The sequence below is a fragment of the Microcebus murinus genome, chromosome 19 (genome assembly GCF_040939455.1).
Source record: "Microcebus murinus isolate Inina chromosome 19, M.murinus_Inina_mat1.0, whole genome shotgun sequence".
NCBI classification, from domain to species: domain Eukaryota; kingdom Metazoa; phylum Chordata; class Mammalia; order Primates; family Cheirogaleidae; genus Microcebus; species Microcebus murinus.
The window spans coordinates 21,082,043-21,101,109 of NC_134122.1; positions in this window are offsets into that span (position 1 = coordinate 21,082,043).

Consider the following 19,067-nt stretch of genomic DNA (forward strand, 5'->3'; position numbering starts at 1 on the left):
AGCCGTCCAGGCCGAGGGTGACCAGTGCACTGCCTGTGTTGACCATGGACCTTGTTGGGGCCGATCTGCTTGTTAAAATCAGTGTCCCCTGGCCATCTCCTCCCCTGAGGATGTCACTCTGTCCTCAGGGTCTGCCTACACCTCTGGCTGTGGCCGGCTGCTGCCAGTAGCCAGGGCTGTAGCTGTCAGAGAGGGGCCCTGCCTGGCTCCTTTGCTCGGAATTTAGCCCTCTGGGCCCATCCAGGCACTCGTGCTTCCGAAACGCCCTCTAAGGTGAGACTGAAGCCAGGCCTGTCCCCACCACCAGCCACGCACCTTGTTCCCTCACCTCTTCTTGGACATCCAGCTCCTTTCTGGGGAGCCCCCTCTGCCATCCTAGAGCTCTGTCTCCTGGATGTCCCTCCCTCCAGTTGGCTCTGGCTTGCACTTGGTGGACAAAATGCTGAGGGGGCACACGGTCTGCTCCCCTCTTGCACCCTCCATCTGGAAGGGACTGTTGAGGAAACTGAGGCCCAGAGATCTTGAGCAACTTCCCCCAAGGCTACCCTCTCTATCGATTGGCTCCAGTGCTTAGAGGCCCTGTCAACAGGACGCATTTTCTGATCCTTCTCCAGGTTCAGTAGAAGCCACAGCTCCGGGGCTCCTCTCCAGTGCGAGGCTTCCCTGGCCCCCGGCCCCAGTTCCAGAGGCCGGCAGAGGGACGCGGGCCCTTGAGAGTCTGTCCCTGGGGCCTGAGTGGGGGCTGGAGGTTCTGGGGCCATCGACCCCTTTCTGTTCCCTTTCTGTGTGGCCTCAGTGTCCGAGGACTCCGGGAGATTCCGAACTATGCAAGAGCAGCGGGGAAGGAAGGGGTCGGGGCATTTGGCTGGTGGGCCAGCTGCTCACCATTCAGGTCTTGCCTGGAGGATGCGGGCACAGCGCCCACAGGGGAAGCCCTTCAGGACAAGCACCAGACGCCCGGCGCGCTCCGGGAACATTCCTTCCAGCCTCGCAGCGGGTTGCCAGGGAGTGGGATGCCAGGAGGGAGCATAATTACTGCACTTGGCCGCCACAGAATGTGAGTCCCTGACATGCCCGAGCCCGGCACAGTCCCCGGGCTCCCCAGACCCTTGCAGGGGCCAGAGAAGGGATGGCCGGGGCGGCTGGTGCAGGGGCACTAGGGGCAGCCTGGGTGCTGGAGACAAGGCCCCATCCTGCCCCTCGCTCCACAGCACGATGGCCTTCGCGAGTCCCACATCGCTCCTCAGGCCCGTGTAAGACCATTGGTGCAATGGCTTCCACACGGGGGTAGATGAATAATAAACGACAACCTTGATTAGGGCTTCCGTCCTTAGGGAGCATGACCCCTTACAGCACACACACCTCTGGGTGTGCAATTAAGTCTTTTCTGGGCAAAGTCTTGAGCCCTCGCTGGACTGTGGAGAGCAGTCGAGCTCTGAGGTCTCTGAGCAGCTCCAGAGAGGGGCCCTTTGGAGGCTGCCGGAGTCCAGGCCTAGGAAGCTCCTGGGCCTTTCATGGCCTAATGGATGAAGAAATGGCTAGCTCTTGCACATGAAGTCGTGAGTTTATTGGAGAGAGGGTATCCCCTGTCTCTCTGGAAAGGAATGTTCTAGAAAAAATAAAAATTAATGGCAGCATTTGTCCCGTCGCAGACAGTCTAGCCAGGAACCAGGAGAGTCTTTGGAGGTGGTCACGTCCCACTGTCTCATTGCACAGAGGGAGGTCCAGGCTTGGCCACGTTGGCACCGTCAAACCCGGCAGGGCTGAGGGCGTGGGATTCACCATCATCCAACATGCCACTGTCCTCTCCCAGTATCACGGGGGACCCAGGTGTGGCCAGGGGTGAGCATCCTGCCCTCTGCTTCACAGATGGCTCGCTGGTTGAGGGCACAGCTCAGGAACTAGCTGAGGGGCTGCAGCCCCACCTCCCCTTACCAGCTCTGAAGCACAGAGCCTGGGGCTGGGATCTCAGCAGCGGCCCGTGTGCCTGCGAGCCTGGGCTTCCCTGCCCACAACTCCTCATTCTCCCAGAGACGTATCCTGGGGGTGTCCGGGAGCAGGTCCCCTGCCCTCGGCCAGTGGAGGCTGGACCTCATGGCTGCCCCATGCTGGTCCTCTAGGAGGACACTGCTGCAGCTGGCACAGCTTCCTCCTGCCCCCATGGGCTGTCCCGAGCCCTCTGCAGGCTGCCTTGCCCACTGTCCTCTGGCCCCTGCCTCTGCAGGCGGACTTCTGGGACTCTAGTCTCCTGGATTTACCCTAAATCCTCCTGCAGATGCCTCCCTCCCTGCCTGGCACACGGTGGCCTTGCTCACTGCTGGGCTTGGGCGAGTAGAGAGGAGGAGTGAGGCTCCGGGGTGCACTCTGTGCAAGGCATGTCACCCACCTGTGACCACACTGGAGAGGTGCAGGCAGGGGCAGCTGGGTCTGGCTCAGGCAGCTGAGGGACACAGCATGAATCGCTCCTTCCTCTCCTGGGCAGGGGGACTTCTTATTTGGGCTCCTGAGCGCCACCTGTCTCGTCTGTGTGCCCAGGAGTCCTGAGGGGCAGGTGGGATGCTCTGATCCCGGAAGCACTGTGGCAGAGGGGAAGGGAGCAGACAGTGTCCTGGAGCAGACTGGAGAACTCTGAGCAGGGCAGGACACTCAGCTCCGTCCCCTGGCAGGGCTCGAGGGGCTGGGGCTTCTGCCCTCCACTGAGCAAGGTTGCTCCCTGGAGCGCTGGCTCCTGGGTCCTTCGGGCAGCCCTGTTAGTCGTGCAGCGCTGAGCCAGCTGTGCGAGCAGCTGAGCCTTGGAGCCTGGGCCGCCCCCTCTAGCCCCTCCTAGCTGTCCACCGCAGGAGACAGGGCCAGCGAGTGCCTACGGCCCTGGCTCCACACAGAGCCCTCCAGAGACACAGCAGACTCTGCTCCTGCCCCATCCAAGAGGAGAACAATGCCTAATTCCTCTTCAGGGCTGTCCCCTCGTGGGGGCTCCCACAGGTATGCCTCAGAACAAAGGCCTTCTTGTCACAACCTGGAGCAGTGACTGAAACAGAAATCGCTGCCACCCGCCAACTTTACAAAGATGGTTTGGGCACGAAGCACCTTGCTACTCCAGTTCTCCTGATCCATCAGAATCTCTGTCCGTTTGTGTGATACCCAGACCCCATGGCGGCCGTCGGTGATCCTGGACCCGGGCACAGCACCCTCCCGCCCTGACCGCGATTGCCCAGGCAAGTCATGAAAGCCGTGGCAGCATGGTTTCCCGCCGGTGTGCACTGTGGAAGCGCTGCCATGCTGTGAGGGTGCTCAAGTAGCCCTGCAGGCCCCATGGACAGCAGCCACTTTCCATCCCCTCGAGGGGCCACCTTGGCGGGGTCCTGCAGCCCTCCAGGCCGTCAGAGGACAGCCAACTCAGGGAAGGCCAGAGCCAGAAACGCCCAACTCAGACACTCTCAAATCCATGATCCACAGGAGCCATGAGAGACGACACATTATTATTGTCCTTTAAGCCACTAAGTTGTGGGGCTATTTGTCGAATAGCAATAGATAAACTCACACACATTTCACCATTTTTTGCGTTTGAATTCCAGAGCTTTTTGCTTATTCAGCAGGTCAGTGGGGTAAAGTCTGAGGCCTCCAGGGTCCAGTAGGAGCCCAGGCTCAGGGGGACCCTTCCTCCGTTCTCTGCCCCCTGCCCCTGGGGGCTGCCTCCCCACATGCCGCCCCAAGCCCAGCCCCCAGAGGGCTCCTGGAGAAACAGGCCGGGCCCAGCTCAGCCCCCACCTCTGTCATTCAGGTCTCTGCTCTGGGGGCTCCCCGGTGGGGCTTCGCTGCCCGCCCTCAGTGCGGCACCCGCATGTTGGGAAAAGTCTTCTGAACGGGGCAGACTCTGGGACGTCGTCCTCCAGCCTGGTTCCAAGGAGCTTTAGGGTTAGGGTCCTGCTCTCCAACCTCTCATCTCCGTGTGCTCCCAGCCCGGGGAGCAGAGGGAGCAAATCCCACTTCTGCTCACGCCTGGGGCTGCCAGCCCTGGGAGGGGCTTCGGGGTGGAGTTTGAGCTTCTCCCTGTACTGATGGGGAAACTGAAGCCCAGGGAGGCCCTGGAGTCTGCCCAAGGCCACCCCACCGGCAGGCAGTGGCGCTGGGGCCAGAGCAACCCCAACCCAGCCTCCTCCCAAAGGGCGTTTTCTCCAAGATGGCGCAGAGCTGCTTTTTCTGTGGAGGCCAAACACACACTTTGCTTTCAGGGATGAAATGCACACACAGCAGACCCACCGCTGGCCATCCCTGGCCCCGGCCCCTGACCAGAGGGTGCCTGTGCAGGCACCAGGTGGCGGGTGGAGCCGAGAACCCTGGACAGCCAGTCCCTCCCGAGGCTTGGCCGAAACCCAGGCGTGTTCTCCAGGCACCTCCTGTGTCAGGGCCAGTGGCTCCTGCAGGTGGGGGCTCTCCTGCCAGAGGTCTCAGGAAGGGGCCTGGGGACACGGCCAAGGCTACTTCCTGGGCAGCTTTGCTTGTTCTGCAGGCCCAGCTGGGCGTCCAGCAGCAGCTCCAGGCTCTGTGTTTACTCCGACCCTGACCGCTTGCAGAAGGGATCTGAGGTGGCCAGCTCGTCTGTTGTGGCAGCCAAAGTCAGTGGGAAAACCGCACGGAGGAGGAGGGACGAGGGTGTTTGGGCTGCGGGAGAGAGGACTTTGGGACGGACGTGCATCTTGGCCAACAGCTGGGGCGGAAGCAAGTGTGCCCAGGGGCCTCACCGGGGCAGAGTGGAGAAGGAGGAGGTAGGTGTCTCAGGTAGGCCAATCCCAGCCTGGAACAGAATCGATTCCTTTCTATTTTAAAGCTCAGATTTCTAAAACTTGTGAAAGAGATTGCACTCCCAGCGAGTGTCTGCAGACCGTCCGTGTAGCGTGTGCACAGCCCCTTGCAGGGAGCCCAGGCCAGCACCCCAAGCCGGACACAGGACAAGCCCCTCTCCTCACACCCTGACCCCTCCTCCCTGGAGGATACCATGGCCCTGGATTTTGTGATGGTCACAGCCTCGCCTTTTCCTACTATATACCATGTAGCTTTGCCTGTTTCTTAACTTCTAAAAAGTGAAGTCAAATCCCTCCCAACCTGTTCTCCTGTGCCCCACTGTGCCCTCACTGTGTGGCGGTCTTTCCTGCTGACATTGGCAGCTTCACCCCTGCAGAGCGTCCAGGGTAACGTCTTCCGCTGTGAGTGTACCGGGTGCTTTCCAGGGTGTTGCTTTCTGAAAGACACTGCCACAGACACCCCACGGAGTGTCCGGGTCCACCGTGCAAGACTCTCTCTCAGAGCAGAGGCCGGGGGTGGGGTCTGGGTGGGCAGCTCAGCCGGCCCAGAGCTTTGCTGCCAAATGGCACCATCAGGGCGGGACGGTTTCCCTGCTCTGTCCTCACCAGCCCTGGGTCCCGTCAGACTTTTTAAACTTGTGCCAACCTGCCAGGCGAGTAACGACCTCCCCTTGTGATTTAACTTGCTTTTTCCTGAGTCCGAAAAGCTGAGGACCGATCACACCTGGTTTCCCGTGGCGGAGCCCTCGGCCTGTCCTTAGCAGAACCAGTGTCACGTGTCTGTCCCACAGACGTCCTTTCTCTATTCCGGACGTCTCAGTCGAAGGTTTGTCTTTTCAGGCCTTTCGTGGTGGATTTTGACGTAACCAAATTTCCTAATTTTAATCTGTTAAAACGTACTAGTCTTTGCCTTTGTGAATGTTAATTTTGTAGCATGTTTAAGAAATTCATTCCTAACTCAAAGTTAGCAAGATATCCCTCTAACTTCCCTTCTAAGACCACTAACTACAGTTTTGTTTTACGTTTCGACATTCGATCTATGTGGGTCTATTTCTTAGTTGTGTGAAGCACCCGGCATTTTTCACTTAACTAAGCCTGGACACCCGGTAGTCCCAGAGATGCTCATTGGAAAGTCGTCCTTCCCACTCAGCCTTGGCCATCAGTCGTGACGGGGCACCTTCACGTCCCGCTCCAAGGGTGGTTCTGTCCCAGCCTCGGCCTCACCTTGTTGTGAACCTCACCACTGTATCACAGGCCTCGACGGCAGACCAAGCCAGTTCTCTCCGGACTCTGCTCTCCAACACGGCTCAGCTAGCTCAGCTCTTTGCTTTCAATGTAAATCTTAGAATCAGTTCATCATGAACCACCAAAAAAACTGTAGAAATTTGCATCAAAGTCTCTTTGTATCAAAGACTTTGTATACAAAGTCTGTAGAAGAGTCGACGCCTTGACGATTTGGGACCCCTCAGTTAGTGACTACAATTACTCGGTACTCCATGTACTTGGGTCTTCTCAAACATCGTCAACAATGTTTTTTACATCGATTTCCTCTATAAGAATCTTACACATTTTTTGTTTTTTCCTATGTATTATATTTCCTATTTTCAGGCTTTTGTAAGTGAAATCTCCTACAACTTTCAGTTTGTCCTGACGTAGAGAGAAAAACAGATTTTTAGCAAATCGATTTTTTATCCAGCAAATTCCCAGCCCTCTTACTCATTTTTGTAACTTATCCGACGTTCCTCGGGTCTTGGTGCACATGTCATCACGGCCTCAGTGACTACTGAAGTCCTATTTCTTCTTTTCCAGTCCTTGTACCTTTGCTTTCTCTTTCTTGCCTCGACTTTGAGCAGGGCCTCCTGAACGGCCTGTGAGACCGAGGGTGTCTCGGCACACACCTCATTCTTAGAGCGAAAGCTGCAAGGGCGAAGCTGCTGTAGGTTTTGAACATTTATCGGGTTGAGGAGGTGCCCTCTAGTCCTTCTCGTGAATGGACGTCAAATTTTATCAAACACCTTTTATCATTTATCGCAATGACCGTAAGATTCTACACCTGCTGACGTGGAGGCTGCTGTTGTTGTCTCTGTGATTTTCACCCACTGCTCATCCTGGGACAAACTCCACTGGGCCACACGTGTACCCAGCCCACGTGCTGTCGAGCGTGGTCACTGTCCCTCAGGGCCGTCACCCTCCCTCCTGGTGCTGCTCTCGGTAGCGCTGGCTGTCAAGGGTCTCTCGGCTCCTGAAAATGAGCTGTGGACTGTCTCCTTCCTTCCGTTCTCTGGAAGAGTTAAGGGTAGAATTACTTGTTTCTTGAATATATTGATAAAAATCACCAGTGAAGGTATCTGAGCCTGTAATGTCCTTAATGGGAAGATTTTTTTATCTTAAGTGTATAAAAGCAATATACAAAGACCCATATCCGAGTGCTGCTGGTGAGGCGCTTCCGACAGCTGTTCCCGTCCCTGACAGCCAGCAGGGTCCGCCCCGGACATGCGTTAGATGCCCCCAAATGTCCCTATGCGTTGACTGGGTCGACGAGCAGAGCCAACCACAGATTCGTGCCACACGTGCCTCCTCTGCGGGGAGAAGCCAGACCTCAAAGTGGCTGCCCTGTGTGGCTTCGCGCAGGGGGCTTAGGAGCAGAGGGAGCTGGAGCCAGCAGCCCGGGACGGAGGCCACTTGGAAGGCAGAGCAGCGATTCCCCAGAGGCCAGGACGCGCGGGAGGCACCCTGTGGGGCTCCGGAGATGTTCTGTGTCTTGTAAAAGCTCACTGACCTGGGCGCTAAGATTAGTGCCCTCCACATAATCCTCCGTGCGTTCTACTGCGGTGAAAAGGACGTTCGCGAGCAATGTGACTTAGGTTTCAACATCGTGAGCAGTGGAGAAGGGGAGACGCCCACGCCCTGTTCCACGCGCCACCGTGTGTCCGCCATTCTTCCTGGATCCCGTGTGGGGGCAGGTCTGGGGGGAGCAAGGACGCCAGGCGTCTGCCAAAGACACGTGTGTCCCCGGTGTATGCCGGGTTGCAGCAACAGCAATGTCAGCCAAGACGCATTCATCCACTCGGGGCTTTCGGTGAGCTGCACCCACAGGCCGGGTGCTGCACTCCAAGCTTGACAAGGCGACCTGACTCCTCCTCCTTGGCATCCTTTCGGGGATTATTCGCCCATTTCCTAGGAGGGAGCTCGCCCAGGCCAAGAGGAAGGAAGGCTGTGCCTCTTTCCTGTCTGACGGTTGACCCCACACCATGCCCTGCTGCAGCTGCTGCTGATCTGGGCACTCGCTGTGTTTTAAGAACTTCATCTTTTCCTCGTAAAGCCCCAAGAATGGCTCGGTCACCTGCACATGGGCCCAGGGCCTTGGGCACTGGGCACACAAGGACCAGAGACCCTGCCGCTCGGAAAGGAGAGGTGAGAAAGGCGCTCCTGGGAGGCACCCGGCCCTGGAGCAGAGTGTCTGCCAACTGGCTGCCATCACACTGCACCCAGGGAGGGGGCAGGGCCCAGGACTGCTGGCTGTGCCAGGGGGCAGTAGTCACTGACCTTCAGGAGGTGGTGGCTCTGAAGCCAGGAGATAGGACAGGGAGGTTGGGGCTGGAGACCCCATAGCCCTCACCAGATGGAGCCCCAGCAACAAGCTAGGAGGACCTTGGGAGCATAAAATTGATCATATTTCTCTGGGCTCCACAGGTGGTTTGGACAACTTGTCAGACACAAGGAATACCTGGTCAGAGCGGCTATTATAGAGAGACCTGGTCTCATGAAGAAAGGGGCTGCGGAGGTCACTTCAGTCACCTGAACAGGTAGGGAAACTGAGGCACAGAGAGAGAAGGATCTGCCGAGGCACAGTGAGTTGCCCAAATCTGCTCCGGCGTTAGAAATCCCAGCAGCTTTTCCTTTCTGTCGCCATGCAGAAAAGTCCACAGTGGAGCTCCTACCCCGTGTCCCCCATACCCAAGGCTCAGAGCAGAGTGCCTCAGAGTGTGGCTAAAAGACCACCAGGTCACCAGAGACCTCGGGGGCTCCTGGGCCTGTCAAATCAGCCTGTCCACAGTCTCACAGGGTACTCCATGGGCGCCCAGGCTTGAGAACTGTTGCCCCAAGCAATCCCACCTCCCCATGTGTCCACCAGACCTGGGTCTGGTCTGACCTTTGGCCACGTGGAATTGGTGGTGTCTCCGGCAGCTGGCACCTGCACTTCACCAGGAGGGTGGAAAGGAAAGGAGACCTTATCTAAGCTCTCAGCAGCCTTTCTGGGGGGCCCAGCACAGATTCCTGCCTTGGCCACGTTTGGTGACACTTGGTGACCCTTGAGAGCGCCATGGCTACAGCGCCTCCTAGTGACCCCGCAGTATTGATGTCTTCTGCGGAGTGTCCCGAGTCTGGCTGGAAGTAGAATTCCTGCCTGGCACCCGCTGTGGTTCCAGGCTAGCGGCCCTGAGCCTCAGCCACCAAGGGACTCAGTGTGGTTTTATTTGGTCTGGGTCATGTTGCAGAATCCACAGGGCCCCTCCCCCCATGCACTGTGACCCCAGAGCCACCCTACCCAGGGGGCCCCCAGCCCAGGGTCCTTCCCTTCTCTCAGGTTCCTTTGGGCATAGTTGCTTCTCCGCGGGTGCTGGGTCTGCTGGCCGGGGCTGTGTCCTCCCAGAGGGCTGTGCAGGGACATGTGATGCACTGTTCTTCTCCTAAACCAGTTGTCCCCGAAGTGGGGGCCCGGAGGGAAAGGTACCTAGGAGCAGACAACTGAGGGGGGCGGGGTGCAGACATTCCTGGGCAAGAGCAGACAGGGCCTCAGCTGCAAGGAAGCTGCTCCTGCCGGATTCCGGATGTGGGTCCCGGCACAGGCCTGGTCTTGCGGGGCAGGCGGCCCCTCCCGGTGCTGACAGGCCGGCCCAGGGCGGCCTCTCCAGGCTGCAGGTGGCCTATCGGAGGCGGAGGATCAGCCCCCAGGGCTGGGGAGACTGATCGCATTCCTGGGGACCCGCCCCATGCCGCCCCAGAGAGCAGGTGAGGAGGCCCTGAAACCTCGGCTGGCTGCGCTGGAGCATGTCAGCCCCAGACACCCTGTCCCGGCCCCACTGGTGGCAGAGATGAACCGTCCACCCAGCTCGCCTGCAGAAGGGACACCTGCACACGCCACACCACGCAGGCGGCTCTCACGGCTGCTCGCCAGCTGTGCGCCAAGCCCTCCGCGAGCACTTTATGGCGTGTTATCTCACCGGTGCCCCACAACAGCCTGCCAGGTGGGAATTTCACTCCCATTAGACAGATAAGGTTCAGAGAGGGAGGGCTGGCCAAGGTCATGTGGGTTATAAAGCGGCCGAACCTGGATTCAACCCAGGCCCACCTGGGCACAACGCCCACCTGGACTCTTGGCACGGAGTCCACGCCCCTTTAATAAAAAGTAATAAACAGACTCTTTGTTTCAAAGAAAACACTTTGAAAAGCAACACAGCAGTGCTGGGCGCAGGTTAGGAGCAGAGGTAGGACACAGGCAGGCTGTGCAGCTCCTGCCGTCCTGGCTGTGAGGCTGGCTTGTGGGACAGGAGCCTGTGGTACAGCCGGGGTGGCTGCTGGGTGGCCCAGTCTGCACACAGAGCCCACAAAGGGCCCCCAGGGAGGCGCCGTGGGGGCACCGCAGGCAGGTGGCCCCATGGCCCCCCGCCAAGCCCACAGCCGGGATTGCCAGGCACCACGAGAGACCAGGACAGACACGGACACAGAGTCAGTGGGGTAGCTTCCTTCTAAAGAAATTGACAGGAATATTCTCCAACAGGAGGAAAGATATTGTGGTCACAGTGCAGTGATAGACAGCGCTAAAAAGGAACATTTAGAGGACAAAGAAGGGCTCCTGGAAATGAAACTATGATGGTGAAAGGGAAGAGCTCACTAGAAGGCCTGGACGGTAATGCTGAGGGCATCTCCGGAGAGCAGAGCCAAAGGACAAGGCGACATTGGACTGGAGGGAAAAGATTTTTAGAACCATGGACGGCCGGATCAGGAGGTGAGTTACCCAGACAGGAGCTTAGAATGAAAGAATAGAGAAAATGGAGAGAAGGACATCATTAAAGAAACAATTGCGGAAATTTTCTGGAACCGAAGGATGTGTTTAGAGACTGGAGACCCCACAGAGCGCCAGCCATGACTATGGCGTGTGGTTCTCAAATTTCAGAGTATCGGGAACAAACGACAACCTTGAAACCCAGGTCTCACATGCAGGGTGAGTGATACATGGATTTGGGCTTCTCAGCACCAACAAGGGAGGACAGGAGTTGACAGAACTGACAGTGGCTCCGAAATTCTGAAGCAAAACGATTTCCACCTAGAATCCTACAGCCAGCCAAGCAGTCAACTGTGTGTGATGCCAAGTAAGGAACACGCCAGGCACGTACCGATGTACATCCTCCCAGACGTGCACGGGTGTGCGTGCGCACTCTTCTACGTGGGATGTCGTTACACGGGCCCTGCCCTGCAAGCTTGGCCTGTTAGCCTGAGAACGTGTCCCTGACCACGTCCCGTCTGCACGGGCAGCTCCACCCACTCCTGTCACCAGCCGCACAGTATTCCTTCGCAGAGATCACCGAAACTCATTAACCAGCATCCTACTAATGGGTTCCGACTTACTTTTGCTTTTTATCAGTAATCGCCCAGGGATTAGCCACGGGCATATATCCTGGTGCACTCGAATCCCAGTGAGATAGGTCCCTAGAAATGGGACTACTGAGAACTCGTGCTTTCAATGCCACAGGCACCAATTGAAACGCCCCCGGGAGGGCGTGATCAACTTGCACACGCACGTGGCGTGAGAGCCCCGTCTCCGCCTTTGAGATTTAGCAGTCTGCACTCGCAAAGGGGCTGGGGAGCGGCTTGTGAGATCAATATGAATTTCCCAGACGGCCTGTGAGGTTGAGCGTTTCTCTCTTCTGTAAAGCAAATTCCAGGTGGCAACGGCCCCCTCTCTTGCTCACTCTTCTATCCTTTCTCTCTTTTTTTAATTTCAGCAAATTACAGGGGTACAAATGTTTAGGTTACATATATTGCCTTTTCCCCACCTGAGTCAGAGCTTCAAGCATGTCCATCCCCCAGACTGTGTGCACGGCACTCTTTAGGCGTGTATATACCCGTCCTCTCCTCCCTGCTCCCATCTGCCTGATACCCGATGAATGTTATTCCTATACGTGCACTTAGGGGCTGATCAGTTAATACCAATTTGCTGGTGAGTACATGTGGTGCTTGTTTTTCCATTCTTTGGGATACTTTGCTTAGTAGAATGGGTTCCAGCTCTATCCAGGATAATACAAGAGGTGCCAGATCACCGTTGTTTTTTTGTGGCTGAGTAGAACTCCATGCTATACATATACCACATTTTATTAATCCATTCATGCGTATACTTTCTCTTTTTATCATTGATTTGTAGGTACTCTTTCTATAATTGGAGTTTTAACTCTGTTGCAAACATACTCTCCAATCCTACCATCTGTATTTTAACTTTTTTTTGTTTGTTTTGAGACAGGCTCTTGCTCTGTCACCCAGGCTAGAGTGGGTGCGAGCACAGCTCACTGCAACCTCCAACTCCTGGGCTTATGCGATCCTCCTGCCTCAGCCTCCCAAGTAGCTGGGACTACAGGCGCCACCACACCTAGCTATTCACTTTTTTTTTTTTTTTTTTTGAGACAGAGTCTCACTTTGTTGCCCAGGCTAGAGTGCCGTGGCGTCAGCCTGGCTCACAGCAACCTCAATCTCCTGGGCTCAGCGATCCTACTGCCTCAGCCTCCCGAGTAGCTGGGACTACAGGCACGTGCCACCATGCCCGGCTAATTTTTTGTATATATATTTTTAGTTGGTCAATTAATTTCTTTCTATTTTTGGTAGAGACGGGGTCTCGCTCAGGCTGGTTTCGAACTCCTGACCTTGAGCGATCCGCCCGCCTCGGCCTCCCAAAGTGCTAGGATTACAGGCGTGAGCCACCGCGCCCGGCCTATTCACTTTTTAATGGTGCTTTCCACACAGAAGTTTAGGAGGTCAAATCTATGAAGGGCATCGCTGCCTCCCACGACAGCCCTGAAGGGAGGAAAGGCCATCGCCCCCTCACAGAAACCACAGTGAGCAGATCGGCTTCTGCCGGCAGGGTTTGGACCCGGAAAAGTGACTCTGCAGTCCCAGAACCTGCCTGGGCTGCAGCTTGGGCGGCCGAACACCAAGCCCTGCAGGCAGTGTGTGAGCTGCATGTAAGATGGCCATCCTCCTGTCCCTGTCTGCCTGTCCCTGTCCTTCTGTCCCCATCATCTGTGTCCCCATCATCTGTGTCCCCATTCTCCTGTCCCGTCCTCCTGTTTCCATCACCTGTGCCCCTGCCCTCACTGTCCCCATCCTGCTGTCCTGCGTCCTCATCCCCCTGCATCCTCACTGTGTCCTTTAACCCCAGCTGCCAGCCTCCTCCCATCTGGCTGCGGAGCTTGGGCTTAGGCACAAGGATTCCCCAGGTGCCAACAGAACAAGTTCCCCCCGAAACCAATCCCCAACTCAAGGAATGGCCCAGTCCCCACCCCAGCACCTCTTTAATGTTACTGGGCATAAGAAAAACAGGAGATAAGGGGTTTTGATCCCGTATTGGCGTCTCAGCCAGGCAGGCTGTGGACGCTGTGAATGTCCCCTCGGCCTGACCGCGGCTGGGCCACCCTTTCATCTGCAGCCAAGCAGCTCAAGGGGAGAAAGCGTTTCCAAACCAAACGCCCTTTCCCAGTGCAAATTTGCAGTAAAAATAGAATAGGAAATTCTTAATCTGCCGTTTCATGTGTGACAAGTGGTTCTGTGGCGAGGCTGTGGCCCTGAGAATGTGCCGTCCCTTTATCTGAGCGAGTAAATACGGCTTCCCGCAGGGCCTTTTGTGCTCTGTGACCAGAGGGCCCCGCGGTACTGCAGGGACCAGACGGGGCTGGGGCTGCTCGCTCCTCCCGCCTTTGATCTGAGTTGGACACCCCGAGCGAGCGCAGCTGACCCACTGCCGGCCTGGTCCTCGGATCCCAGGGACTGGGTGCCCGGCCCTCCCCCAAACGCTGTGCCCAGAGCCAAGTGGGGAGCAGAGGCAGGACCCCTACCCGCCCAGCTGAGGGTGGGGACATCAGGAGAGGGTTAAGCGAAGCCAGGGCTCAGCCGTGGGACCTTGGGTGCCTGCTCATCCCCTCCCTGACTGCCTGGTCTCAGAGAGCACAGCCTCAGGTCACGTTAGCCAGGCTGGGACTTGTGAACATGCTTCACCAAAGAACCAAAGAAGGAGAAAGAAATTTCAAAAAAATAGTTCCCATTGACACTTTTTGAAGTTTGGAGGATCTACCTCTTATTTGATGAGGCCAGAGGCGTGAACAGTCGGTGGACGAATGAATGCGTGTGAGCCCCACTCCTTGCCCTGGAGCAAAGGGACAGCCCGGGGGACACCCCACTCGGCTTGGGAGCCCCAGAGATCCTTCTCTCACCTTGAAAGGTGGCTTCCCAGCGGAAAAGCCACTTCCCGACGGAGAGCCACCTCCCAAAGCACGGGGCCTGGATGTTTCTCACAAACACATTTTGTCTCAGAAAAATGGCGGTCTTGTTCCGAGCCTCACACCTAGCTCACTGCCACCCCCACTTCTGCTGAATCCAGTTTGCACCTTTCCCTCCTGCACTCACATTGGACACGCGGCTTTGTGCAGAGCTGAACGGGGCCAACTGAGACCAGAACCCACCACAGGGACCCACCGCTGCCCCTCCCACCCTTCCTCACTGCTGCCCTGGGCCAGGCGGGGGACCCCCCTGGAAACAGGGGCTCATGGTCTGGTGGGGGAGAGACACGGAAACAGGGTATTATAAGTCAGGTTAGCACTTCACATCAGCCCTGTCCCCAGACGCCAGGGTGGCAGAAGGGAGAACGGCTAGCATGGCCACAAAGCAGGGGTGACATTAAGGGCTGGAGGTCCCAGCCGTGGGGTGGGGGTGACATGTGAGGGCTGGGGGTCCCTGCTGTGGGGAGGAACGCAGGTGTGGCCCCGGAGCAGGACAGACTGGGCGGAAGGGCCCACCTGTCCATTGCAGGCAGTCTCTCCCGGGGAGCTGGCTTTCTTGTGTCCATCCAGACTGCTGATTTTAGGGTCAGGGAGGTCCGTCTCATTCCAGCTGGAGTGCACGTGTGAGTGGGAAGTGGTGGGGGGACAGGTGTGGGTCCTGCTGCTGACACCATGTGGGGTTCCAGGTGACGGGGGCTGCAGTCCCCGGGCGTGACAAGGCAAACTGGAAGACCGTGGTGCAGAAGCCGTCTTCAACCCCAGCGGCCCCTGTACAAGGGACAGCCCAGTGCCCACTCCCAGGACTGAGCCAACTTCTGGGAGTGGCCCTCCCTGAGACGGGCCCTCTGCCCTCCAGGGCAGCCTCCTGGCCCAGCCAGGTCTTCCAGGGTGGCCACTCGACCTCTGACTCTCCGTGACCCGGACCCGAACTTCAGCTTGGAGGTACGGAGATTCCTTCCTTGGTCGTGCAAGGGCCCAGAGCACAGGACTGCAGCCTCCTTGGGATCTTTCAAAGCCCCCAGGAACAAGCTGCTGGGAGGGGACAAGCAGGGGTCCCCCGTTTTGCAGATGGAGAACGGAGACCACACATCAGACTGGGCGGGGGTGGTGGAGGGCATCGCCAGGATCTCAGGGAAGCAGCGGGGCCTGCAGCTGCTCTCCTGCGGCAGCTCCTGAAAAGCTAATGCGGAGCTTCGGCCGCAGAGATACAGGAATGTCTCCGCCTAAGATGCTAAAGTTCACTTGCAGTTCACGGACTATCCGGTGCCTGTGCCTCGGAATGGCTTCCGGGGACCGTGGGAAAACCGCAGCGAGGAGGAGAGAACCCACAGGGCGGCAGGGACAGACCCTGGGCCTGAGAGGGAGGAGTCCCAGCCACCGGCTGGCTGGGACCCAGCAGGGAGCCACCCCAGGAAGAAGGGCCCGGGAGCTGGGGGGGGGGTTCCTGCACTCACCCCTCCCTACGCTGACCCCACACTTTTCCCTCCGACGTCTCTCCCCTCTCAAGAGCCTTCCATGGCTCCCACTGCCACTCAAGTGCCAGCGTCTCCCAGAGGAAGTGGCACTTGACAGGGCCTCGGAGGACGGGGAGGAGGGAGACAGCCAGGCCGGGCGTGGGAACCTTGTGTGCAAAGACCCAAAGGGGTGTGCCTGGTGTGGCAGACAGACAGGAGGTGGAGGGCGATTTGAGGATGGAGGAAGGGACAGCGTGCCTGGGGGCTGCACTCCAGCTCCCCGCAGGGACCTTATGGCCCTGGGAAGCCCCCAGCAGTGAAGAGCCCTGCTGTGGCTGCAGAGCCCCAGGGGGCCAGGCCACCTCGTGGGTGCCTTCAGTGGAAGATGTTTTTCTTTTTTTGCAGCTGGAAATGGGAGGAGGAGAGGGTGGGTTGTGGGCATGAGCCGCAGGACAGGGAAGCCAGCTGGAGGCCTGTGGCCCCCACACGCAGCAGGGGCTCAGGCTGAGACCGGGAGGCAGGAAGGCTGCAGGCAGTGGCTTGTTAGAGCTGGAGGGGCTGCCTGGCTGGGCAAACACCGTGAGCTCGGGACATGCAGCTGCCAGCGGCCGCCCCCAGCCCCCTACTCTCAGCCCCAGGCCCTGCCCACCCCAGGCTCAGCTTCCCCACCTCCACACACCCTGGGTTCCTGGCTTCACACCCACACTCTACTATCTCGCTGCTCTGTCCTCACTGCAGGTCAGGGTGAAGCCCTGTGGGAAAAGGGGTCTGTGAGCTGGTACTCAGGCTTACAATGGGATGTCTGCCCTGGGACTAGCCTGCTGTAGGCTGTGGGAACAGAGGGACACTTCTGCAGCTTGGATGGCAGGACACAAGGCTTGGGCCCTAGAGAGAAGCCAGATAAGGGGAGGAGTTGGGGCTTGTGCCAGGTCCGAAGGCACATAGCACCTGGGATCAGAGGACCTGAGCAGCCTTGGCCAGTCCCTTCCTCTCCCCAAAGCTCAGCTTTCTTGTCTGAGCAATGGGCCAATAGCCTGTTATGAAGCTTACCTTATCCAAGGTAGTGGACACAGCTTATCCCTAGAGGCTATGTGAATGGATGGATGAATGGGTAGATGGGTGGATGGATGGATAGGTGGGTGGGTGGGTGGGTGGAGGGAGGGATAGATGGGTGGATGGGTAGATGAGTGGATGTATGAATGGATGGGTGGAGGGATGAGTGAGTTACAGATGAATGATGGATGGATGACAGATGGATAGGTGAATGGATGGGTGAATGGATGGGTGGATGGATGGGTGGGTGGATGGTGCAGCAGAACTTCAGAAAATTTAGAAATGGATAGTTGGATACTTACATTTAGTTCATTAGTATTTCCTGTGCATATAATCTACTATGTATTCACCTAGTCCAAGACACCAGGGGAAATCTTTGTGAGAAATGAAAGATACAGACTTTCCAGAGGAGAATTTAGGATTGAGCCCAGCCTCTTTTGTTGCCAATAATCACTCGAGTACTCACCTGTTCCTGGAGCCAGGCCCAACCAAGCGAGTCCCATCCCCTTTGCTGGGGCAGACGGCTGTGGTGCGCCTTGCCCTTGGCCCTGCAGAGATGAGGCTGTGTTGCAGACAGGCCAGGCTGCGGGGAGGAGGATGGGCAGCTGTCAGGCAGTGTCTCCCAGGACACTGGGAGTGACCCTGTGGGTCTAGCCCTAGCCTGCAGTGCCTGACCCCAGCTGGCCCTGTCCCTCTTGTGGACTCTGTGTCAGTCCAGTGGACACCCCCCCCACCCCCACCGCATTAAGCGTCAGAAGAGTCTTATGGCTGCGTATTCACGTCTCTCCAGTGACCTGAGGAAATGGCAGCTTGGGTTGGTCTGAGTGAGGCTGAAGGGCCATCCTGGAAGCAGCTCAGGGAGTCTCTGGGTCCCAGTGAGGACTCGTGTCTGCACATGTCCCCGCCTCACGGCCTCTGCTTCCTCCTGTCCCCGCCTCTCAGGAGGCCCTGACTTTGCGTCAAGGGGCAACCCCCCCCCACCAAGCTGGCAAATTCTTTCACATTTCCAAGTCCAACCCCCCTGACAGAGAGGTTCCAAGTGTCTGGTCACTGCTGGGAGCCTCCCTCTACTGGTCACTGGTCTTTGGGTGGCCTCTGGGCTTGTGTCTTTGGGTTGGTTGCTGGTATGGTTTGGATGTTTTTCCCCTCCAAACCTCATATTGAAATTTGACCCCCAGCATTGGGGATGTGGCCCAGGGGAGGTGTTTGTGTCGTGGAGTGGATCCCTAATGAATAACTTGGTCCTGTCCTTATGATAATGAGTGAGTACTCCGCCTGTTAGTGCCCACGAGAGCTGGTTGTTAAAAAGAGCCCGGCACCTCTTCTCTCTCCCCACCCCTATCTCTCACTTCCGCTCTCACCGTGTGATCTCTGCACACGCCGACTCCCCCCACTTCCACCATGAGTGGGAGCGGCCTGAATCCCCCACCAGAAGCAGATGCTGGCACCAGGCTTCTTGTACAGCCTGCAGAACCGTGAGCCAATGAACCTCATTTCTTTATAGATTGGCCTCAGGTATTCCTGTCTTGCAACACAAACGGACTAAGACAGCTGTCTTTCCTGGATCAGTCAACTCTGGCTGGAGTAGAGGGTCTACAGGCCCGACACCCAGGGCCTGAGGCACACGGCTGAGGGGCGGTGGGAGGCTCCTGGCTGGCACATTTAAGGCAGAACTTGGCACCTGCCTTCTGGAATGTCCATTCCACAGCTTCCTCCTGACTTCTTCTCTTCCAGGGAGTGGGGCGGGCTTCCCTGGAGTCAGGGTCAGCTGAGTGCCTCTTACCATCACTCAGGGTGACAAACCACAACTGAGGCACAACTCCAAGAGCCAAAGGAACCAAAAACACATCCCTAAGAATCAAAATGACCCCACCAACCTCACCTTGCACGGTGCCACGCCGACTCCTGTCCCTCCGTCTTACTGCGGCCTCTCGGGGCTGGTGGGCCGGCGCAGCCCAGCATCCTCACCCCAGCCACCCATCTGCAGGAACTGCGCTGCCCAAGACCACAGCCACATGTCATGTGTGGCTATTGAAACAATTAAAATTCAATAAAGTGAACAAGCCAATTTCCAGGTCACATCTGACAGCTGGGTGCGTGTTGGATCGCTCAGACCCAGAACGTTCCATCACTGTGGACAGTTCTACTGGGCGCTCCCCCTTCCCTTCAACACCAACCAGCCCCTCACAGCTGGGCTCAGGTCACAGCCACAA